Below are 26,387 nucleotides of genomic sequence, written 5' to 3'. Positions count from 1 at the left end.
TATAATTAATTCGTACATGACTCACATACAAAATTTTGACAGCATATAAAAAATAAATTTATTTCTCATAATCACTGTGTTCAGAGATAAACGCTGTTAATACTTTTGCATATAGCTTTTAAATATTTTTCTATAAAAATGTGTTGTTTTAAAGGAGTAATTATACTGTATGTACTTTAAAAACACTTTATTTGAAATCATTTCACGCCCCCACAAAAGTGCTAAGAATAAAAACGTTACAGAGAATATTTGGATGCCCTTTACCCAAATTTAACTACTGTTAACACTTTGTTTCATTTACTTTATGTACATATTATTTTAACTCTATCTTTTGTCATTCAATCTGTTCTGAATACTTTAAATATCACTAAATAGTCTTCTATAGCTTAAGGGATGAAATATTTAATTGCATTTTTATAATATGGCAAAACCCAATGTAAATGCTTTCCATGCATCATCTTATAAAATCTAAAAATAATTCCATTTATGTCTATCTATGCATATTTTATGCTTGATTTTCTTTCATGCGTGTTTTACAGATGAAGAAACTGAGGGTGAAAGAACAGCTAAGTAACACGTCTAAGAACATCCAGCTCGTAAGAGGACAAACTAGGATTTAAGGACAGGTGCGTTAGCTGCTTCTTGCTGTGTTACAAATTACCGTAAAACTTGTGATCAGAAAGTACAAATGTTTATTATCTTTCTGTTTCTGTGGCTCAGGAATCTGGCAGTGGCTTTGGTGGGTGGCTCTGGCTCAGGCTATCCCATGAGATTGCAATCAACATGTCAGTCAGGGCTGCAGTAATCTCAGGGTTCACCAGACGGGGCTCTGCTTCCAAGCTGACACACATGGTGTATGTCAGGCTTCAGAAGACCTGCTTCCAAGCTCACCATATCATTCATCTATCTACCTTATGTCATAAGGCACGTATTTTTCAAAAAAGTATTGAATTTATACTAAAAAGGTCTGTTTGTGTGATAAATGAAAATTTATTTCACTTCTAAAACTCAGTTTTTTCACCTACCGACAATTCTTGAAGAGCAGAAAATGTCCCTTGTTCCCCTGTGGATCCCCAGGTCTTTTCACAATGCCTGATTTTTTGTAAGCATTCAGTACACCTTTTATATCAGAATGCTCATAAAATGTATGTAAGATATTGAATGAGAAATCATTTGGCAAATTATAAGAGGCTATGAAAATTTAAAGTCTTAGAAAAAATTTAAGAACCAATTTTGGTTAATTGCCAGAAGAATTCTTACTGTCATTATTTCAGCATTTAAAACATTTTTTAAATCCTACTTTGACTTGTTTTAGGTTCTGATATCAGACAGCTTCATTATTTACTTCTTTATTTATGTGTTTATTTTGTTAGTTAATTTATTTTATTTTTTGATAATGCCATCCAATTCTCATATTCAGTTCTGCATTAGGTACAACCACTGCAATTTGTTTTAGATTTTATGTATTTTCATCATTTGATCACATTATAATCAGATCACCTCTATTTCTCCCATTCAATACTCTATGGTGTTTTGATTGGTATTTCAACAGTCAAAAGTGCCTTTCTACCTGCAAGTTTACTTCTTTAAACATTTTTCTGAAATCATCATGTCCTAAAATATTGTCTTTTCTAACTGAATTACAGGCTCAAAAAACTACCCCTTTCAGGCTCCAGTTGTTAATCTGTATAAAGGTATTTGTATTAATTTAATTTATTTCAACATGTTAGTTTTTCTAAAATCTATTCATTGTAATTGCCATTTGTCAAGTTTATGTCCAAATATATTCTTTTTGAAAGTTGCCTGTGTTTGAAAAAGCTTTTTATTATTATACAAGTTAGCATTCCAGATGAATGAATGAAATGTTCATGATATACTCATTTACTATCATTTAAATCAATTATTTATTTAAATTATTTAAATCTAATATTTTACTGGGAAAAAAGGTACTCTTTCCAATAGAAGAAATATTTGTTGAGTTCTCACAATGTGCTAGGCACTGTCTTTGGTTTTAGGACTGTAATATTGACCACATAAAGGTCATGTTCTCATGAAGCAACATCCTAACTTCTGGAGCTAGATGATAAACAAATAAACCTGTAATATTTATTTTGGTAATAAGTACTACCAATAAAAGTTAAGGTACATTTCCATTAGCTATGTTAAGAACTGGATATGTAGAAATAAAGTAAATGAGTTTTCCGTTCAAAATCTTTCAACTTTGCAAGTTATTAGATTTGTAATGTATATGGCTCACTTTATAACTGATCCATCTCTCAAAACATTGATTCTTAGACATTATATTTATATTACATTAATAAATAACAAGGAGACAAAACAATAAACATGGATTTTTCATGTGACCTCGGAAACCATAGGGGCTTCTGTCCACCAATTCAAGTAGCTAATCATGCTGTATTTAGTTACTTAATTGTGTGAAATAATATTCTACTTATATATTCAGTTTACCAATGGTGTAAATACTTGTTCAGATTCAAATAATGGTTGAACCATGTTTTTTGACATTCACCCAGTGCCCTAGAAATGACAAAAGGGTAACTTTCCCTTTCTTTTCCATCAGGGTTGTGCCTAACTAGAGATGTAAGGATTTCATATCTAACTGAAGAGAACTTCAGCAATATAGATATATCAAATTAGTAGCTTTGTTTGTTTTTATCACATGCAATGCAGATAAAACATTGAGCACTAGCTATAGAACCCCCTTGGACAACTGCTGATGAAAACTGTTTTGACAAGAAACTTTTCCTCTATATTACTGAAAGCTTCATTTTTTTTTTTTTTTTGAAATGTACAATGTTTCCTACATGGGTTTGCTGCTTGTCAAAATATTTGTTTTCAATTATGCCGACACAAATGATGTGTTCTCTGATTTGATAAAAACTAATGATCTTATCATAAAAGGTAAGCATTTTGACATTTTAGTTTTTGTGTTTTTATTAAACTTTTTATTAAAGGCATGTTGCTACTTATAAACTGTACACTTGGCAAACAGGACATCTAGCATCTTGCTCAGCAGTAAAAGCAAATCATTATTTTATTTCAATTGATTTTACAGCTATAAAGGGAAAAAAAAAAGTCACAAGTCGATAATAAATTAAACATAAAAGCAGAGACCCAAAGTCTAGTAATGACAAGAGATGGTACTTTACAGTGTTATATTTGGAATGAATAAATAAAAATTACAGTAAGCCAGGCATGTTAGTTTGAACTTGAGACAAATTAAATGTTTTGTTTTTCTTTTCCCAAGTAAACAAATCATTATAACCCTTGGTTTGCAAAATTATGGTAGGTATTTTATGTTTTACAATATCGTAGTTACTGACTAAAATCCAATAAAATTTTATTTGTAGAGGACCTTGAGGCAGCTTGCATTTTTTCAATAAACCTTAATAAAAAAAATTTCTGTTATTTATGTTTATACACATAAAGATTTTAAGAGTGAGGCTCAGCCATCTGGTGAAGTAAAAAATAGTCTCATAACTAAGGTGAACTAGGGTGAATGTCTCCATGAACGAGGTTCGAATTTGCCATCTTAAAGGTTATTATTCACTCAAAAGAATCATTTGCTCAATTAGATATTTCCACCCAAAGATCCACAGTGTGCTGGAAAGAGAAACAGACTTATGTTCGAACGGCTCAGTTTAAATCTGTCTCTGCCACTGTTGTGTCTCAGCCAAGCCACTGAATAGTTAGAGTTTTCTTATTAATAAAACATAATTTTGTGAAAATTTAATAAATTGTGAGAAGACATTCTGAAAAATGTAAATCTATATATAATCGTAAGTGTTGTTTAAAGTATGTACTGATTATTTAGCTATTTTAAGTTATTAAAAACTATATGTTAGAAATAAAATCATAGGCTTTATACTGACTTGGATCTTCTAAACAATACATTTTTAATTTCTGAGTCTGGAAGATAATGACAGTAACCAGAATCTCCACCCTTACATCTTCAGAGAGAAAGAGAGATAGAAGAGACACAGAGAGAAAGAGACAGAGAGACCGAGAGATCAGCCCAGGAAATAAATACACATGACTTACTTTTTAAAAGAAGCCAGAGGCAGAGTTTACTACAAACACCAACTCCACCAGAGCTCTTACCCAGATCCCAGTATGTCAGGGGAGAGGGGGCTTAAGAGAATATGAGAAAAGAGGAGAGGAAGGAGGAGGACATAGATGAAACAGGCAAGATCACTACTTGGAAGACCAAGCTCAACATTTAATATTTTAAAGACCACAGGTCTAGGAATTTTTACTTCACAACTCACTACAAGGTAGGGGCTTGAAGGTGTGGCGGATAAAGGTGAGAGCCTCGAAGAAGCATTGCCACTGGAGAAACCAGACACATAGGGGAGTGGTAGTACCCCATGCTTAAGTGGCAGTGAGAGAGAAGAAGAAAATAAGAGGGGAAAGTTGTTAAATTCTTACAGGAATGAAAGAAACAAGATACCCTTCACCACTCACCAATCAATAAAATTATTATACTTCACTATACTGACAGAAGATGGTATACTTGAACAAAAACCAGTGTCAAGAAACTTCTAGAAACAGAAAAAACAGCAATTCAAATCATACAAATATACTGTAAAAAAATTCAAATCAAAACATTTCAGCTGATGAAACCTTCCCACCAAAAAAAGAAAAAAAAAAAAATCAACCAAGTGTTAAAAGAAAATTGAGTGTCACACAACACTCAAACTTGAATTTAAAACCCTCAAATGAGTGTTTGGAGGTATTATGAAAAGAGGATCAGGAATTCAAAATCATAATGGAAAGGGACCAAGACTTATCAGGAAGAACTGCAATTAGATTTAATCAAACAGAGGGAAATAATAACTGGAGGATACTAATAACTGACAGCTCCCCTAATTTTCGTCCTCTTTTCCAACTTAGGACCAACTAGAGAAAGCCAAATACGTATTGCTAACCAAGCACATAGGATGCCTTGCTTCTAGTTAATCCTCTACAGCTTCCCTATACCAACGGCCTTCCATCAGAGCACACCTGAAGCCTTCTCTTTTTTCCACCATAAGTTTTCCCACTCCTCTGCCTAATTTTGAGTCTCTGACAAAATGTGACAATAGCTGATCCCTCTAGAGCACGGTCTGAATAAATGGCTTTTTCCTGTTCAAAAACAAACAAATAAACAAACAAATAAAAATGGAGAAAAGAAGATAGTAATCAAGGGACTTCCCTGGTGCCGCATTGGTTAAGACTCCACACTCCCAATGCAGGGGGCCCGGGTTCAATCCCTGATCTGGGAACTAGATCCCACATGCATGCTGCAACTAAGAGTTCACATGCCACAACTAAGGAGCCTGCCGGCTGCAACTAAGGAGCCCACATGCCGCAACTAAGACTCGACGCAACCAAATAAAAAAAAAGAAAAAAGAAGATAGTAATCAAGACAGTGTGGTACTGGTGAAAGAATAGACAAATAGGTTAATGGAACACAATAGAAAGCCCAGAAATAGACTGACACAAATATAGTAAATTGAACTTTGACAAAGAAGCAGAAGCAATACAATGGAGTAAAGACTGTCTTTGCAACAAATGGTGCTGAAATAACTGGACATTCACATGCAAAAATATGAATCTTGATACAGACCTCCTCACACCATTCACAAAAATTAGCACAAAATGGATAACAGATCTAAATGTAAAACACAAAACCATAAAATTCCTAGAAAACGTTGGAGAAAATCTAGATGACCTTGGGGTATGGTGATGACTTTTTAGATATGACACCAAAGGCATGATACATGAAGTAAAGAATTGATAAGACAGAATTCATTAAAATTAAAAATTTTGCTATGTGAACGACAATGTCAAGAGAATGAGAAAACGAGCCACTGACTGGGAGATAATATTTGCAAAAGACACCTCTGATAAAAGACTGTTATCCAAAATATACAAAAAACTCTTAAAATTCAACAATAACAAAACAAACAAGCCAATTTAAAAATGGGCCAAAGACTTTAACAGAAACCTCACCAAAGAAGAAACACAAATGGCAAATAAGCATATGAAGAGATACTTCACATTATATGTCATCAGAGAAATGCAAATTAAAACAATGAGATACCGCTACACACCTATTAGAATGGCCCCTACACACCTATTGGAATGGCCAAAATCAGGAACCCTGACAACATCAAATGCTGGCAAGGATGTGGAGCAGGAGGAACTCTCATTCATTGCTGATGGGACTGCAAAATGGTACAGCCACTTTGAAAGACAGTTTGGTGGTTTCTTACGAAATGCAACATACTCTTACCACATGACTCAACAATCAAGCTCCTTGGTATTTACCCAAATGAGTTGAAAACATGACCACACAGAAACCTGCACATGGGTGTTTTAGCAGCTTTATTTATAATTTCCAAAACTTAGAAGCAACCAAGATTTCCTTCAGTAGGTGAATGAATAAATATACTCTGGTACACCTAGACACCAGAATGCTATTCTACACTTTAGCCATTCATCTGTCAATGAACATTTAGGTTGTTTCTGTATCTTGGCCATTGTGAATAATGCTGACATAAACACAGTACTGCAGATATCGCTTCAAGGTCGATCCCAATTTTATTTTCTTTGGATATATGCCCATAAGTGGGAGTCCTGGATTATAACCTACTCCTACCAATGTAGTCATTGACCTTTTATCCTACAATGATTAAACTCCTATAATCCCATCCAGTTATTACTTTTAGATATTGTATTCTTTTTATTCTCTAGAAATTCTTATAGTTCCCATTTTGTATTTCCATTTATTTGTGTATTATGTTCATGTTTTTATTTAAATAGAGGCTTATTATTGTAAGAGCTTTTCTAATGTCTCTAACTGTTATTCTATTATTTCTGGGTTTCTTTCTATTGACTGATTTTTCTCCCAGGTATTCATTACATTCTCTTGCTTCTTCAAGTTGGATATTTTGAATTTTATGTTTTTGTGTGTCTGGATTTTGTTATCTTCCTTGAAAGTGAATGACAGTTCTGGCAGGAAGTTAAGTGACTTTGGCTCAGCTTTATCCTTTGGAGGCTGGTTTTTAAGCCATATGATGCTATGTGCAGAGAGAGTAGCCTTTACTATAAGGGTAGTTTAGCCAAAACACTAGGGTGTTGTCTTTCTGGGATCTCTATTAAATGTCCCGAGTGATCATTGAGGACTATCCACTCTGATTAATTGATATTCAAACAGTTGTCAGCCCTATAGTTGCTCTGGGAATCATTTAGCTCCCAATACTCTGATCACTCTTGATCAGACTGCTGGAGTTTCATCCCATGCATATTCTTCTTTGTATTCAGCAAAGATTTAAGGGGACTCCCTAGAGTTGTTTTATTGCATACTCTCTCCTCACTAATATCCCACCACACAATTTCCATCTGCTTCAGCCTACTTGAGTCATTAAAACTACTATGCCCTGTTTGGTTTTCCCCTCCCTGCTTACACATCACAGAAATTGAATCCAGAGAGAAAGCTAGAGAAATTGCATGACTAATCTTATTTGTTTCCCTTTACTTAGGGATCACAATCCTGTGATGTCTCTTGTTCAATGTTTGAAAACTGTAGTTTCATATGTCTGCCTTGTTTCTAGTTTTTTATGACTAGAGGGAAATTATTCCCTGATACCTCGCCATGTCCAGAAGCAAAATTCTATCAGCTATCTATTTATCTATCTGATATTTATTAATTTTAAACACAACTATTTCACTTACATGCTCATCAGTGTTCATTAAACGTTCTTTTCCCACTTCTGTTACGTAAATTGAACAAATATAGATTTTTATGCAATCCTGGGACTTTTATCTTATCTGAGCTTATTTCCTTTATTTGCTACTTAATTTAAAATGTTTGCTTTCAAAAACTTTTTCACCTCTGTTTTTGTGATTTTTTAAAAACAGTTTCTCTCTGTTATGGTTTCCCTCTCATTTCCAGATTTAGCAATCTACATGAAGACTTTTTGTTAATAAGTTATTCATGGTGTAATTTGTTTGTAAGATTTCTAATAATAAAACTTTTTGTAAGAGAGAATTGAAGATATAATTGAGTCTGTGGTTCACATTAACATGGTTCACATTAACCATGTTAGTGTGGTCAGGCTTGAAAGACTGACATTTAACATTATTTTGATAAGAAAGTCATTTTTCTGGCATGATGCAGATTAAATAAAAATTACTATCTACCTATAATTTGCCTACCAATGCATGATAGTTAAATTATATTAAGAAAAGATAAAAATAAATTAAGAAGGATTTTCTTTCCCTTCAATAAAACATTTGATTACTTGGTTTGATTGATAAAGTGAGAATAAATTGCTTCCTCTTGTACTCTTCAGATACTGGTAATCATTGGATGATTAGCTGATAACTTTACATTTGGAATGTGCTGATTAGCTTGTTTTACCTTAATAACCCTATGATAGTGACCATCTTATCTTGCCCTTTAATTTTAAAATTAATGAGGTAATCATTTATTGTAGTCTTTTCCGCTGTTCTGCCCAGTTACTTTAGTGCTGAATGGTACTTTGCATTTTTACTGGTTCATTAGTCCCATATCATGCTCTTTCTCAACTTCCATATTCAACTACAAGATAATTAAATGCTGTCTTTTAGCATCTTATAACCTTGACACATAAATTCTCTTTTCTCAGTGGTTCAAATTAATGGATAAATGACAACATACTGGAAATTGTAATGAGACATTACTATTTATACAATGTTAATGCACATTAAATCATAATAATAATATATAGCCATTACTCCATATAACTGAATGATATGGGGTATTAAGTGAATATTAAACTTTTAAATTATCATTCATGTCACATATATATATATAGAGAGAGAAAGAGAGATGGCATATATATGTATAAGGTATACATATATATTACATTTAAGATAAATGCTTTAGAAACTAAAACTTTGTTAATTTTCCATTTTTTTCAAAACCCTGTGGTTACACACACACACACACATAGTGTGTGTGTATATATGCATACACACACACAAACGCACGTATATATCTCACATACTATGTAGGACACATGGCAAGAGGAACCTTACTTACTGATGTTGTAAGAATGGGTCAGTATAAGTGTTGCTGAAGAAATGAAACATGAATTATGATTTGAATTATGAATAGATGTTAACCAAGGAGAAAATATTTAAGGAAGCAAAGTAAAAAAAGAAGGGTATTTGTGGAGATCTGGAGTAGCGAATATACAAGACGATGTTGAAGAAGTAGGCTAGGGGGATTTTATAAATATAGAACAACAAAACTAAAGGGAATGTAAAATTTTCATGTATTTATTTAATCATTCATTTAACATCTGAAGGGTGCTTATTATGCTCTGTATTTTGAAGTTAAAAAATAAATAAGGCATGACCCATTATTTCAAAGAAATGATGAGCCTAATGGAAGAAAAGGCACAAATACTAAAATGCAATGAGTTAATAATGCAGTGAGGTGTCACATGATACATGGCATTATTCTCCAAACTATTTGTATCCCTAGGGATATACAAAGATTCTTCAGATATATTATTTCTGTATTTACTCTTTCTTACTAATATTATACCATACAAAATTGCAAATATTTAAGCACCTTCAATCTAAAAAAATGGCAGTTATTTATGGTTCAATCCGATACAATTGATTACCTATTACACCTATGGTTGGTATATCATGCAATTCTTCTTTCCAATTTATTTTATTAAAATCACTTCTCTCCCCCTTTTCAAAGAAAGGTATATCTCTGACTCATCTAGAATCCTATCATGGCACTTGCCCCAGGTGGGGAAAAAAAATGAGATAATCAAAAGTTTAATTAGAAGTCATTTTACACCAAAATTCATGATAAGGCTTAAATTCTTTTTTGATATGGGCAAATAATAGTGTTAGAAACAAGATAGTTTAGCCCCAGATAAGATATTCTGCATCCATATATGCCTGTTACTGGTTTGTTGACACTTTCATCATTACATATCCTTCACCTCTAGTAAAAATGTTTGTCAGTGTATTTTGCCTGTAATTAACATCACCATTCCAGGTGTCTTTTGGGTGTACCTTTTTCTAACCTTTCACTTTAAATCTATTTATGTAGAGTTTCCTTTTTTTTTTTCCCCATTCTGCCAATCTCTGTCTTTTGATTAGTCTGTTTAATGCATTTATTTTAATGTATTTACTGCTAAAGAAGGATGTATAGTTTCTGATTTTCTGTGTCATGTCTTTTTGATCCTTTAATCCTCCCTTACTGACTTAATTTGTGTTAAGTAAATATTTACTTGTATGACACTTTAATTATATTATTATTTAGTTTACTATATTCTTTGAAATGGAGACAACCCCTAGAAATGGAACTTCTCTAGGGAATTTTCAAATAAGTCAGATAATGACAATTCTCTGGGGATGGTGCTTTTGGGCAACTCCAAATCCACCTGTCCCACCCTCCCAAGGGCTACTAGGTTCCTGATTTTCTTAACTTCTGTAGCTGTGAGACTGTTGGCTGTCAAGGCTACTATGGACCTGGGGTGGGGGAGGATATGATCAGGACAAGGTAAAATAACACAAGATTAGCTGTTCTTACAGAGATTCTGCTGTTTCCTTGAATAATCCTTGGATTCTGTCATGCTTTTTGTTAATTTTCAGATTACAGAAAAAGTTGAATTTGACAGTATGTACAAGTGTTCTCATCGTTTTTATGGAGGGGCAGATTTTCAGAAATGCGTTACTCCATAACCTCAGAAGTTTTTTCTCTGAATACTTTATAATTCAATTTAATTTGTGCTTACATTGAAAATGGTAAACATCTCTACCAAATAAACATCTCTACCAATGTAGCTGATTGTACATTAGACTGACTTTCTTGCTCACATCCATGCTATAAACCATCCTGCAAGAGAAAATTCTGCTTTATTCATAAACAAGCTAAGGTTGCCAAAGAGTTGTGTTCTGATTTGCACAGAGCATTGAAATTTGCCATAAAATGATAAATATCTTTATATCTAGGGAACTAAAGTTGCATCTCTTCAACATGTTATATGAAGAAATGGAATTATCTAAGTCTCACATTGTGTTCAGTAATGCTGTGATTGTTATAGAAATACACACTAATCACTAATTTGAATATAAAAGTCTTACTTTTTTTATCCTGACAAAAAATATGTCTAATTTAGCCCGTAGGTTTTCCAACAAAAAATGGGCCTTTTAAATTATTTATATAGTCAGTATTTATAATTGATGATCATTAATTCAAAGTATTGATATTGAATTTTGGTATCCTTTGAAGAAACTGAGCACATGAATGATTAATAACTGGGCAAAATTTCTGCAAAATCAGGTAAGTTCCAATTCTTTTCTTTAAAAAATGATTGAAGGAAGATCTAATCAACCTAATTATTCTTCCCTGTCACAATCTTTCAGAGTTCAAAGAATTAAATGACAATGCCACATCACAGCTCTTTATATTCTCTGTTATTTTTGCAAATAAGTTTCCTTAGCCCTTCCAGCTATAAAATGAAAAACAGTAATACAATTGGTGAGTCTTATCTCCTAGAAACAATAAATAATTCATGAGTACATGAATTAATTGGAGAAAAAACTCATTGCTTTATGTTTAATAAATATTTATCAAGTTGTAATAATACTAATATTATTTTGATCATTTTAATTAATAGCCATAATAATTCAATATATAATAACATTCTGACACTCAAATCTTTGTTGTAATAAAAATTTTGAAACCAATTAAAAATTAATTTTATTTTCATTGCAAAGGAGTATGATAGGGAACCAATAAAGAACATTAATTATGACATTTATTCTACATGGAATTATAAATAAAAGCTCAAATATTAAAGCAATGTATAAACAAAGGTAAACTTATTTAGATTTCACAGGGAAAAAGGTAAATGCAATATTGCTGTGAGATTTAGATTTCATTGAATATATTTATATATTTTATTGAATATATTGAAAATTAATTTTTGAAACATTAATTTCTCAGATATGCTGGAAAATAGATTCTTTGAATCTATTTCAATTTTATTTTCAATTTTCAATAAGAATTTTTAGATGTTCATCTAAATATATGTCAAGTGGTATAAAGTTTATTGAAATACTTGAAATTCTTAGGGTACTGAACATAAAGGATTTGAAGACCAATAATTTAGGATACAAGCAAGTCATAATTAATTTTGCTTAAAAATTAATTTTTAAGAGTGAGCCAAAAAACCCATGTGAAGGATATTTTCTAAACCATTAGCAGTTGAAAATCTATAAATATAGTAAAATATTCAAGTAAAAAAGTATATGAGGGCTTCCCTGGTGGCACAGTGGTTAAGAATCTGCCTGCCAGTGCAGGGGACACGGGTTCGAGCCCTGGTCTGGGAGGATCCTACATGCCGCGGAGCAACTAGACCCGTGTGCCACAACTGCTGAGCCTGTGCTCTAGAGCCTGTGAGCCACAGCTGCTGGGCCTGTATGCCACAACTACTGAAGCCCGCACACTTAGAGCCCATGCTCCGCAGCAGGAGAGGTCACTGCAATGAGAGGCCTACGCACCGCAACTAAGAGTAGCCCCCACTTGCTGCAACTAGAGAAAGCCCTTGCGCAGCAACGAAGACCTAACGTAGCCAAAAATTAATTAATTAATTAATTAAATTTTAAAAAAAGTATATGAAAAGAAGTATCTCCATCCTACCTAAGATCCTAGTACTGTTAGTGCTTTCTTCAGCATTCTAATAAAAATGTGTGTGTTAGTATTCCTGCCTCTAATTCTTTAGTTCCATAATATTTTATTGTAATATTCCAAACTATTTAGATTTTTCTCAGTATTTGACTAAGAAAACTGGATTTATAGTTAACCTTCAAGGATGAGGAGTAGTTTTTCAGTTGGGCTTGGTGGTAAAAGGCATTGAAGATAGAGAGAACCATCATGGGCACAATACTTTGTTCCTTGTACCTCCCATGGAACCACAGCACCATGGAAATTTAAAACTCCTGCAAATCTGAAATCTAAAACCCTCATTTTATGAAGAATTGATTCTCAGGAAGATTAAGCTACCCACCTCAGGTCATACAACAAGTGGACATCAAAATTGAGATTACAATCCAAGATTCTTGTCCAAAGTTGAGAGCTTTGAGAAGCTGTAGCAAAATTCCATTCCTTTTGTTAAATGTTACATAAACCAACATGGAATTACCAATAAATCTAAAAGGTGGATAAATACTATACTTTCACATTTTAACAAAATACTAACAGTTATTCATTGTTTTGTCTCATTAATCTCTTTGCGTCCTTTCAGTTCCTCATTTAGTCGGGACTGCTCCAAGACTGAGTCAGTCCTGAAGAGTAAAGTATAACACCAGGATTTAATCCCAGACCCTCTATACTTTGAACTGCATAGATAGTATCTCCTTCAGGAAAAATGAAGCCTACAAGAACTCTTCCACCTGCTTTTCAGAAGATGCGCATTTATACATTGAAAAGGGAGGTTGAGGTTAAATCAATTGTATGTGTTATTGTGATTGTTTAAGTAACAAAAAATTGGTGTGTGAGTCACAGTTCTCACCTGTGGCTAGTCTGCCTCCGGAGTGCCTGGGGGACAGCTAGAAATGCCACAAAACAAACAGTTCCTCTAGATAAACAAGTTCAAGGGAAATAAGTGCAAACAGGGGACTGACTCTAACACAATAGAGGATGAGGACTTCTGCATGCGTGGGTGGAGGAAAGTAGGTAAAGGTCATAGTCATAGGCAATAGGCAATGGACAGTAAGTTATTTAAGATGCCTAATTACAGGGCTGCTTCAGACACAACAGATACATCTAATGAGCACGGGGCAGGACTGATCAAGGATGGAGAAAACCTGCTGTCTACCTGTACCTCTAGTGAATCTTTACTCATACAATTAAGAACATCATGGGAGGACACGGCATGTGTCTGAGAAAGAGGAAGCCAGAGGAGAGTCAGAGGGATTTAGTAGGTTGTCCTCATTATCATTGTGTCACTCTGGAGAATATATCTTTGAAAAAGTCAACTGACTTTGTACAAGTCTCAAAAATTTGTAACCTTTCTTATTTTAAAATATCCTAGCATGATAATTACATTTTATAACGAAAACAAAATTGGGTACAAAATTTAAGAAAATTTGACTTGAAGTAATATCATTTCTCCACACATAAGACAGATCTCCTTTTCTTATTGACACTGAAAATTGTCATTGTATCTAAATCAGATGACAGAATATTTATTCCTAGGTGACATATGTTTTATAAAGCATTTATATGTTATTTACTGGTAACTTTCATAGAAAGAGGTAATAAACTGCTTTATAACTGTTATGGGTGTTAGCTACATATTTGATTAATATTTTTTGTCTTCCATTTAATAAAATGCAATAGACTCTACCCGTGACCAGGACTAATAGACAAGATTAATTTTATGCTTATAAGAAGAATTTTATGCCTATGAAACCCAAGATCCCCTGAAAAAAAAATGTATATAAACATATAAGATCTGATGAAAGAAAAATGAGTAATAAGGGTAGAAGCTTCTATAAATTCAGATACGCATTTGAATATAGTATCATGAGGGAAATGAATGGTAGGTCAAATGATTTTCCTTAAAGTGACACATCTATGACCAAGGGGGTAATAATAAGGGGGGTAAATTACAAATTCTTGTACCGCTCTCTTTTGACTACAACATCCTTCTCTTTCTCAACCATCATCACCATTACTACCACACCCTTTCTCTAGGGGAAGAAAACTTCCCAAGATATATTAGAAAACCACATTACACAATGTGATATTTAGGTCTCTCTCCTCTGCATCATCTATCTTGTCTTCTGTATAAATTCTAGGTCAAGACAGAATTGTTAAAGGTGTTTTTTAACCTTGAATCAAAGGAATCAAAGATTAAGTTGCTGCACATTTTGAGGGCAATTTGCACCTAAAGTATACATTTCTTTTAGGCTTTTCTAAAAGGAAGAAATTATAGTAAAATTGAAAATTGCAATTTTCCAGCTAAGTTAAATTTCAAATCCATCATTTTTTCAAAAAAAAATTACATTCTTAAGTTTTAAAAGCAAACATTTTGCAACTCTAATTCTGAGTGGGCAAAATATGCAACAAAAGTTACTTATGAACACTGTCATAAAATTACTTTTTCAAAAGCAATATAGCAAAGACAACTTTTATAAATATTTCACCTCGGCCATGTAAAAAAATTAATAGAGAAACCTCAATTAGAGTTGGCGGACCAGATTGGGGAGCTCTTACTCCCTGTAATGACAGCAGAGCCCAACAGGAAAAAGAAAGACTCCTCTTCTTTCCTGGCAAGGACTCAGCCAATAAAAAGCCACCGACTCTTTGTTTACTACTGCCCTCCCAACTTCCTTTTTCTCTCTATAAAATAGTGCTCTCCTTCCTTTGTGTGGGGACTTGCACAAGGCTTACCATGTTTGAAGACCCTGGATTGCAATTTCCTGCTGATCCTGAATAAACTCATTTTTTGCTGGAAAAATATCTGGCAGTCTATTTGTTTTAGGTCAACATTTTGGTAACCCAGACGCCCAGGGGCCAGAGAAGACGCCCAATGGCTTTGGGACTGGTGAGTAAACAGGTGTGGTACTCACACCCGAGCCCATTGTCACTCACAGCTTTTCTTGCCAACCCTGGAGCTTGAAAGTGTATCTTTCTCCTGGATCTGAGCTCATACTCTCTTTGCATTTTAAGCTCTCCAGGCTTTATTCAGAATCTATTTTAAGATTTTTATCTTTTTGGTATGTAAGAACTCTTATGGCACTGATCTGGTCTGATTTTGAGATCAGACAGTTTCAACCAAAGCTGGCTGAGAAGCCATTCACCCATTCCTTCAATGGAAGGAAACTATTTTTTGGAAACTAGCTGGAAAAGCCTTTGGCCTGGTTCCTCTAGGACCAAGCTGTTTTCTTAGAAGTGGCTGGTATTAGCTAGCAATCAGTTTGAACTGAGCTGTTTGAGCTGTAAGCTGTTGGAAAAATATTCTTTTACTATAGAGAAAAATCTGAGAGTGGGATTTCAGTTACCTATTTTGAGGGCATTTTCCTCCCATCCCCCGACACAGACATACAGGGATTCTGGCTGATTTTAAGTTTAAAAACTGAGGTTCTTCCTCATGTGCCTTTCTAACTAAATGGACTGATGGGACCAAAGGCAATTTAGAATATCAATGGCCATTATGGGAAACTTTTGAAATCGCAAACAATTTTCTTAAAATCAAATTGGACTGTCATAGCTCAAAAATTTCCAGAACTGATTGGAATGCTTATTTTGATTGGTATTTTGAGGCTTCCCAATGTTATCAGGAGTCTAAAATTGCCTCTCTGCACAATGGGATTTTAAGATTAATTAAGGCAGACAAACAATTAAAGAAAGACAAAATGGCTCCTAAAGCCTCAGGCTCTTCCTTGGTTTCTTTGTTTCAAGCTCCATCTCCAGTGCCATTTTGTCTCTCCCCCTCAGTTCTTCATGGCCAGACTCTGCCCCTGGCACCATCTCCCTCTTTTCCTTTTATACTGCCTATGCCTCCTTTATGACCTCAATTCCCTCAATTCTTTCACCAAACTTCCGCTATTTTCTGAAACTCTCCCTTTCCCCTTTTCCTCTGAACTTATCAAAACCTGTCCCTTTAAAATTAAGCTTTCTGAGGATCTGGAGGCTAAACCCTTAATTTCCTATATTCCTTGGACTAAAGCTGAACCATGAGCCATGTTCAAAGATGTTCCCTAAGTAATCGAAGATCCTCACAGATTTGCTGAGGAATTTAATATAGTCATTCAACTGTATCAACCCAGTTTCTCTGACTTTATCAGCTAGTTCTTATACTTGTTGGTGAAGGCCAGGCCCAGTATTGAATGAAAACGGCTGACTGGGAAAATCCTGGAAGGTCTCTAGAACCAACCAGGAGATCAACCTGATGATTTATTATTATATGATCAGGCTTGAACAATTGTTGGGCGACTTCATCAAGCAATTCCTTGGGCTTTTCCAAAGGCTGTTAACTGGAACAAAATTCAGTCTTGCACACAAAAATCTGACGAATCTGTTCATGACTATTATAATTGACTTCAAATTATTTCTAAAGAAAATACTGATCTTCCTTCAGATGTTGATTCCACCTGGGTAGCTTTTAACTCTGTTTATTAATGGGCTGAACTGAGACTTTTCCTGTCGAGTAAAAAGAAGCAGGATGGAATGGGAAACTATGTCCGCTCCAGTTTTAGTTAATCTGGCAAATCACATGTCTCCCACTCTAGTTAAATCACCTAAAGGGAAGATCACCAAAATTCTTAATCTTCAACTCTAGCAAATGAAGGCTCCTAGATGAAAGCAAAACCCTCCTAGTTTTTGCTATTATTGCAAAAAAGAGACAGGACATTGGAAGAGATTGTTACACGTTTAAGTGCTTCGGGCACCTAACCAGGTGTGAAATAGGGTGAAATAGAATTCATATTTTATGGCAAGACAAGAAAAATTTAAACATAAAAATTCTTCTCTGCTCTTCGGCCTCCTCTCTTCCCCCACTGCACTGTGTGTCTGCATTATGCATCTACCGAACCTCTCCCATCAGCAGGAATACCTGCTTAACCATAAAAAGCAACATTCTCCCAGAATCAACAAGACAACTTCTTAAAAGATAACATTCCTTCTTGATCTTGTAAAGGGTCACATGACCCACCACGATAGCCCTTAGATCTGGATTATGTAAACTGTCATTTGATGTACAGCCTTGTCTCAAAAAACTTATATAAACTGTGTCTTGACTTTTGACAGGCAGAACAGTTTTCAGAGCTGTCTGAGATGCTCTTCCTGGGTTATAATCCTCAAATTTGGCTCAAATAAAATTTTCTAACTCTTTCTTAGATTGACTGATTAATTTTTCATCAACACAGGCTTTCCAACATCCTCCCAATTCTCAATGACAGGGTTCTGAGGAGCTACAGGGCCTCTTCTCAATTCTCCCTCTAAGTTGGCTTGGAGAAACATTTCTCCAGATTGGGGATGAATCTCTCCCAGTACTAATTGACACTAACCTGACACTCTTGGTACTCAATCCCTCTACTATAAAACAGCCCCCCAGCTCAAAGTAATCCAGCAGTTCAAATAGTGGGGATCTCTAATGAGCCTTAAAGAGGTGCCTGTCTTTGAATCTATTCCCTTTTATTTACGCCCTTTGAGAAATGCACACCCTTTTCTCCATAGTTCCTCCGCCCCATCCATTTACTAGGCCAAGACTTCTTAGAGAAGTATCATGCTGGAATTGTTTTTTTTCTGAAAATAAGGAAATATTTATAGAATTTGACAGTAGTCATCAAAGTAACCAACTAGGTAAATTCAATGACCCTTTGACATCTTTGTCATCTCTGATGATACTAGAGCTGACTTTGGAAACGTTGATTCTTTGTCCCTATTGAATCAGCTACTATCCTCCTTAGGGGCGAAATCTACAACTGATATTGGCAAAATTCACAGTGAACTTTCCATCAAGATTCAAATAAATCTCTCAAAGCCTCTCCTTAGAATTAGTCAATACCCTATAAGTAACAAAGCCCTTCAAGGCAACAGAGCCCATAGATTACAAGTCTCAAGGCCTCATTATCTCTTGTATTAGCCCTTGTAACACTCTCATTTACCAATGAGACAACATAAGGGCCAAGGGTGGAGGTTTGTCCCTGGCCTCTGAGCAATAAGCAACATTGCTATTCCTCACACCCTACGTTCCTAGCCCTGTTACGTTACTAACATCCATTCCCACTGGAAGTAAATTCTTTACTGTAATTGATGTATGCATTGCATTCTTTAGTATTCCAATTAATGAAGCTAGCCAATACCTTTTGGCCTTCATTTGGGAAGAAATCATTCACCTGGACAGTAATGCCTCAGAGTTTTACTGAGAGTCCTTGTTATTTCTCACAAATCCTGGAGGCTGATCTGGGTGATATAAATTTCACCCAGGGATATATCCACACTCCTGCTCTTGTGGTAATATGTGGATAATTTGCTTCTTTGCTCTCCTTCTCAAGCCTCTTCACAGGACGTCAGCATCCATTTGCTGAAGTTTTTAGCATTAAAGGGGCATAAATTGGCCAAAGAAAAATTGTAGTTTGCCCAAACCCAGGTTTGATATTGAGGGCATCTGCTATCAGAACAAGGTCTACACCTAGATCCAGGTAGGCTTCATGGTGTCCTAAGTTTCCCCAAACCCCAAACTAAGTACCGACTGTGAGGTTTTCTTGGGCTAGTTGCCAAAATTGGATTCCAAATTTCTCTCTTTCAGCCAAATCTCTTTATTTTTTTGCTAAACAATAGCAACCAAACCCAATTTTATCAGAAAAACCAGACAACATAGCTTTTAAAGTCTTAGAGTTTGATGAGCTCACCTGCTTTTGGGTATCCCAAATATCAGATTACCTTTTTCCATTTTGTACCAGCATCCCTTGGAGAAATAGCAGGCTGGGTACCAGGTCACTGCAAAAAATGAATACCACAATAAAGTAAGTCACACAAATTTGTTGGTTTCCCAGTACGTATAGAAGTTATGTTTACACTATACTGTAGTCTATTAAGTGTGCGATAGCATTATCTCTAAAAAAACAATGTACACACCTTAATTTAAAAATACTTCATTGCTAAAAAGTGCCCAATTACAATAGCAACATCAAAGATCACTGATTATGGATCACCGTAACAAATGTAATAATAATAAAATTTTTAAATATTGAGAGAATTACTGAAATGTTACAAAGACAAATAGTGAGCAAATGCTATTGGAAAAATGGCACCAATAGACTTGCTTGCCACAAACCTTCAATTTGAAAAAAAAAAAAGCATAATATCTGTGAAGTGTAATAGAGCAAAGTGGAATAAAATGAGGTATGCTTTTATATGAAAAGGAAGGGAATGCCCTTGGAATACTCACCCAAAAACATGAGGACCACCATTGACCCATAAGGTATTATAGATGGCAACTGGACTCTATGATGTGTGTATAACCCCTTTGCCTTAGAGCCATTACAGTCACTGCCATTTTGGTTAAGACCACCGAAAAAATCATTGTGGGATCACCTTTAACCATTGTTGTACATCATGCAGTAGAAGCTCTCCCAAATTCTCATCACACTCAATGCTTCTCAGTCAGCCACCTCACCTCCTATAAAGTCCTTTTAACTACTCCTCACGTAACTGTTTTATTTTGTAATAACCTTAACCTTGCTGCTTTTTTCCTCCTCCATCACTGATGAATTTCCTCATGACTGCTTAACACAGATGGATCACCTCCTGACTCCTCGTGATGATCTTCAGGAGATTATTTGGGTAATGCTGACTTCTCATGGTTCACTGATGGTTTCTTATTTAAAAGCTGATATTATAAATACTGTGCTGAGCCTTCTATTGCAACTCCTTTTGATGCTGTTTAGGTAGCATCTTTACCTATGGATACTTCATCCCAATAGGCTGAATTTTACACTCTTGCACAAGCTTGTACTTTATCCAAAGACCAAACTGCCAATATTTATACTGATAATATATATGCTTTTGGAGTAGCTCATGATTTTGGAATATCATGGACACAAATGGCTTCCTTACTTCCAGTGGAATTAAAATTTAAAATGGTCCCTGTGATCAGAAATTATTAGATACAGTACTTTTACCTGACACTTGAGCTGTTCTTAAAATTCTGGGGCACTCTAAACTTGTCTCTGGAAGCTAAGGGAAACTACCTTGCTCATATTTCCATGAGGAATGCTGCCACTAAAGAGACCAACAGAGGCCAAACCTCTGTCATGGTCTAAAGGGATGCTTCCCAAAATGATCATTTTAAAAAACTGACTAGAGAAATCCAACAGTTGACCTCAGAAGAGGAAAAACATGATTGGAAATTCAGCAATTGTTGGTTTGATAAAAAGAGAAAGGTCTGGTTTGGACCAAATAACAACCCAGTCCTACGAGAGACTAAAATTTCCTCTCCTCACTACTGTACATGTATTAAACTATTGGTCAACTGACCAAATGATAGCCTTCATGAATCACTATTGGTGGGGGACCATTAACAAGGTCACAGAAATTGCCTACCTCCTCATCCCACTTGTTTGAAATACAACCCGGAGAAGCCTGTTTGAACTGTTCCCAGACATTTTAAACTGCCTAATGGACAATTCAAGGTCTGTCAAATGGATTTTGTACAACTTCCTATGTGTCATGGATATAAATATATTTTAGTGATCGTCTGTATGTTTTCATACTGGTTTGAAACCTTCCCTTTCAGACAGGTTACTGCTTCTTCTGTGGCTAAAGTCTTTTCTTTTTTTTGGAAAAGATTATTTCTACATGGGGAACTCCTCTCAAACTTCATAGTGATTGAGGACCCATTTTACTGGCCAGGTACTTAGACAAGTCTGTGTCATTTGGCTGGTTTTACAACACTTTCACTGCACTAACCACCCTCAATCCTCTGGTTTAGTTGAACACACAAATGGCATTAAGATGCAAATGGAAAAATGTGTAGAGGCCCTCCAAATACCTTGGCCAAAAGCATTGCCATTGTTCCTTCTAAATCTCAGATCCACCCTTTTTGGAACTCATAAAATCTCACCGTTTAAGGTAGTCACAGGATACCCAATGCACTTGACTCCTCCTTTTTTTGACCCACGACTGATAGATATTTCAATCTCAATACTGCAAAGGCCTAATTTCTTCTATGAAAAATAATCATGTTTTGGTAGAGCAATCTTCTCACAGTGTACTCTTGGAAGACAAATACCTCATGTATCACACCTTGCTGGAGATTTTGTTTATTGGAAAAGACACTTCCAGAAGAACTCTCTTCAACCTCACTGGAGAAGCCCCCATGAGATACTGCTAACAAACCCTTGTGCTGCCAATCTCCAAGCAATAGACTCTTGGATTAATGTGACACATCTAAAGAAAGTGCCAGACCCTGACTGAACATGAATATCATCAGGTACCTAAAAGTAAAAAAAATTTCCCAGAATTGAAGCAGATGACATCTGATGAGACAGCTTTCCCAAGGTATCCAAACCAGGTCTATTGGAAGTTTGTCATCAAAACTTTGATGATGACATAACCTTTCAAATGATCTCCAATGTCTATGATCTTGATAACATAAGAACTTTAGCTCCTGAGAGTTCTGCCTCCTATCCTTCCATGTTACTTGAATGTGACCTCAATAGGTGTCCAGTCTGGGCACTTTCCCTTTAACATGAGACACTACACCTAGGAAATACCCTTACTGGCTTTGAGGGACAAAGAGCCACTAACACTTGAAAACCTGACTCTTGATCAGTGATGTTTTCAGAGAAAGTTCTTGATCAAAAGGGGGAAATAGAAAATAAAAATTAATAAGAGAAATTTCAATTAAATAGAGTTAGGAGACCAGAAGGGGGGCTCTCACACCTTGTGATGATAGCAGAGCCCAACAGGAAAAAAAGATTCCTTTCCTCCAAGGACTCAGCCAATGAAAAGCCATGGACTCTTGGTTTACTATAGCCCTCCCAATTTCCTTTTCCTTTCTATTAAAGCATCCTCTGGGCTTCCCTGGTGGCACAGTGGTTAAGAATCCACCTGCTAGTGCAGGGGACACAGGTTTGAGCCCTGGCCCGGGAAGATCCCACATGCCGCAGAGCAAATAAGCCCGTTTGCCACAATTATTGAGCCTATGCCCTAGAGCCCGTGAGCCACAACTACTGAAGCCCACACGCCTAGAGCCGTGCTCCTCAACAAGAGAAGCCACTGCAATGAGAAGTCTGGCACCGCAATGAAGAGTAGCCCCTGCTCGCCGCAGCTAAAGAAATCCCGCGCACAGCAACAAAGACCCAATGCAGCCAAAAATAAATAATAAAATAAAATAGATAAATTTATTAAAAAAAAAGCATCCTCCTTCCCTTGTCATGTAGGGACTTGCACGTGGCTCACCATGGTTGCAAACCTCGAGTTGCAATTCTCTGCTGATCCCAAATAAACCTATTTTCACTGGAGAAATATCAGGCAGTCTATTTGTTTTAGGTCAAGAGCCACATGATAGGAAAACGTTTTATAGTAAAGTAGTTTATCCATACCAATTTTCTGATGATTAATCAGATACACTTGATTGAAAAAATTTTCTTACATTTTCTTTAAATTTTTGTCAAAGTTGGACCATAGATTTAGTAGCAAATTACCTAAGTAATGACAGGAAAGATTGCTTCAAAGGTAAAACCAGCCCCTGGAGGAAAAATGCTTTTCAGACAGCATAAAGATTCTTTCCCCAACCTGTGGCTCTGGCTTTTGCTTCAAAATGCCATGACATTGTCCCTCATGTCTTATGTATTCACTACCATGTGTGTGTCCTGCAAAGATGAGAGACTCCCTTATGGTGTGTGTAATTCCTCCAGCCATCTGCTTTTTCAGTAGTGATTCTGATGTGTCTCCATATCAGAAACAAATGCACTGGTTAAAAATCTTCCCTCCAATGAACCAAATTAGAAATGAACATTTTGAGGAACTGTTTCACAGAGGATATGTTTTTGCATGAAGAAAATGCCATCCAGAGTTGAATGTCAGGGATGTTGTGGCAATGAGAGAAAGTGCCAAACTCATTTTCTAAGGTAACTATTCTTCAAAAGAAGGCTAAAGGAAATGACATCTTTAGCCTATAAAATGTAAGGCTAAACAAAATTATGTTTGCTCTTGTAACAGGCTACTATTAAACAGCTTAATTAAAGAAACGTATGAAGATGCTTTTTAAGCAGACTTTCTATTTGGTTATAAAAAATTGATTATATGGATGAGCTTTGAAATCTGACTGATTGAAATATGTGTTCTGACCCAACCACCTACTAGCTTTATGGCTTGACCAATGAATAACTTTTTACTGAAGTTACTTTTGAAACTTTTCAAATAAAAAATTGGGCGTGGGGTGTGTACTAACATAGAATTTTTGTTTAAAAAAGGCTCTGTATCTTAGCTCTCTGTCTTGCCTTATTTTTAGATGTTCTTGCAAGAACATGATGTAAGAGGTGAGGAAAACATAAAGAGGAATTGTTCTTCCTGAAATGGGATGTAAGAAATTAATAGCAGGTGCCCTGGCATATGAACAAACAACCCCTGGAGGCCCAGTATGAAGCAGCTTTTTTACAAAAAGACTAACTTGCCTGTTATTGAATTCTTCCAAGGGAGTTAACACATTTTCACTCCACAGGTATTCTCTTGTTCATGTTGCTGTTATTTTCTTATCTATTTTTAATTTATTTTTCTATGATAAAGTTTAGAGAATTGAGCATCCCTTTGCTCAGCAGTAGCTCCTGTAGTGAAGTGAAAAGCTTTCTGCAGCCCTAAATATCACATGCTCTCTTACCAGGACGTTGTTTATCACCAGACAAAAGTTTGTAGATTATCTTCCTAGCATAACACAGAGGACCACTACTTATCCTTATCCCATCCCATTCTTTTTCTGTGATCATACAAAGTGCATCCTTTTACACAGAAATCTTGAAGGGTATATTAACATCTGCCAGGCTTTTTGCAAGTAGTCAGCTTCATAACTCTATTTGTATCTTAAAAGCATATTTACCAGATGTTATTTATAAACACAGCCGTCGTAAAACTTCATGAGAAATGATTACGTGGGATAAATAACATGTTGAAATACATTCTTACCATTCCTGTGGAAAGCTTGGGATCCATTTGAGGTTTCTCAGTGGAGAAGTTTAATTATATTTCCTCCAGTGCTTTTTTTTTTTTAATTTATTTATTTTTGGCTGTGTTGGGTCTTCATGCTGCACGTGGGCTTTCTCTAGTTGCGGCAAGCGGAGGCTACTCTTCGCTGTGGCACGCGGGCTTCTCATTGCGGTGGCTTCTCTTGTTGCGAAGCACGGGCTCTAGGCGCGTGGGCTTCGGTAGTTGTGGCATGCGGGCTCTAGAGCGCAGGCTCAGTAGTTGTGGCACATGGGCTTAGTTGCTCCGCGGCATGTGGGATCTTCGGGGACCAGAGCTCGAAACTGTGTCCCCTGCATTGGCAGGCAGATTCTTAGCCACTGCGCCACCAGGGAAGTCCCTCCTCCAGTGCTTTAACTGTTGCTGCTAGTGGCGTTGACAGCATTCTGGAGGAAAAATAGACATAACGCTGCAAATATTATCATTAATGTTTTAATATCGGTAAAGGTTACGATGTATCTTTATATGTTATTAATTGAAATGTTGCTAATATCTTGGCTTAGGGAGTCTCTCTAGAGATAAATAAGAGCAAAATGTGATACAACGGTTTTCATAATTTAAGATTTTACTGCAAGTACAATAGCGAATCCCAATAGATGCAATATTAGAATTCTGACGAGAGCTCAAATCTTATTTATCTAATCAAGCCCAATTAGTTATTCAACTCTTTGCTTTTAGGAACTCAGGTGCTAACATAAAAATTTTAAAAGAGTTTGGTTTACTTATCCTATTTCATACACTGGAATTGTTTTATTTTAGACACGAGTTTTTCTTCATTTTCAATATTTTCTCAGTATGAACAAATTACATAAGAATGACTATAAAATTTTCAGGAATTAAAGAGAATTAAATTGAGGTATTGTTTTTAACACATTATTTTGATAAAACATGACCAGTGACTCATTCTAAATTATATGCCCACAAGGCAGTAGGGACTTCAGAATGGAGAGTTTAGTAAGAGAATTAATAATGTTGTCACTGTCTTTAGATGGCTGGTTTTACAATTCACCTCCACGTTTGACATTTTTACCTGTATTACAAAATACGTTAAATACGATTCTATTACTCTTTTATTATTCTATGGAAAATGTGGTTCTAAAGCAATTCTTGCCTGTGAACTTTTTTTCCAGTCTATAACAATATTAATACAAAAATTGTAATTAAATATTTGTACATTATTATAGAAATTTCAGAGAGTAATTTTGTGTCTGTTGTCTAAAAGGTCTGGACTTGTATTTGCTGTTCTATTGTTACTATTTCTCTAATAATTAATTTTGTTGTGTTTTACAAAGGTATTGCTCCATGATAGATTAATCATGGTGGAAATAAACTTGGTCTTTTACCACAAACAGCTTAAGAAACACTGTTCTAGAAGAGCCTTGAAATTTGAGCCAACATAGACTCAATTTCAATTTCCTTCTCTCTGCTTGCCCTTATAAGAAAATGTCTTAATATCCAGGTTCCTCAGAAGGGTAACAGAGTCACATGTTCTCTGCCTTCAAGTAGATTACAACCAAAAGGAGATCAAGAAGCCTAGGGACTCCAGGAGGACAGAAGAGCAGTTTCCAGATTCCAAGTCCCTGGATCACCCTCAGTCAACAACACAAAG

The sequence above is a fragment of the Eschrichtius robustus genome, chromosome 17 (assembly GCF_028021215.1).
Source record: "Eschrichtius robustus isolate mEscRob2 chromosome 17, mEscRob2.pri, whole genome shotgun sequence".
Taxonomy (NCBI): Eukaryota; Metazoa; Chordata; class Mammalia; order Artiodactyla; family Eschrichtiidae; genus Eschrichtius; species Eschrichtius robustus.
This window is presented reverse-complemented; position numbering follows the sequence as displayed.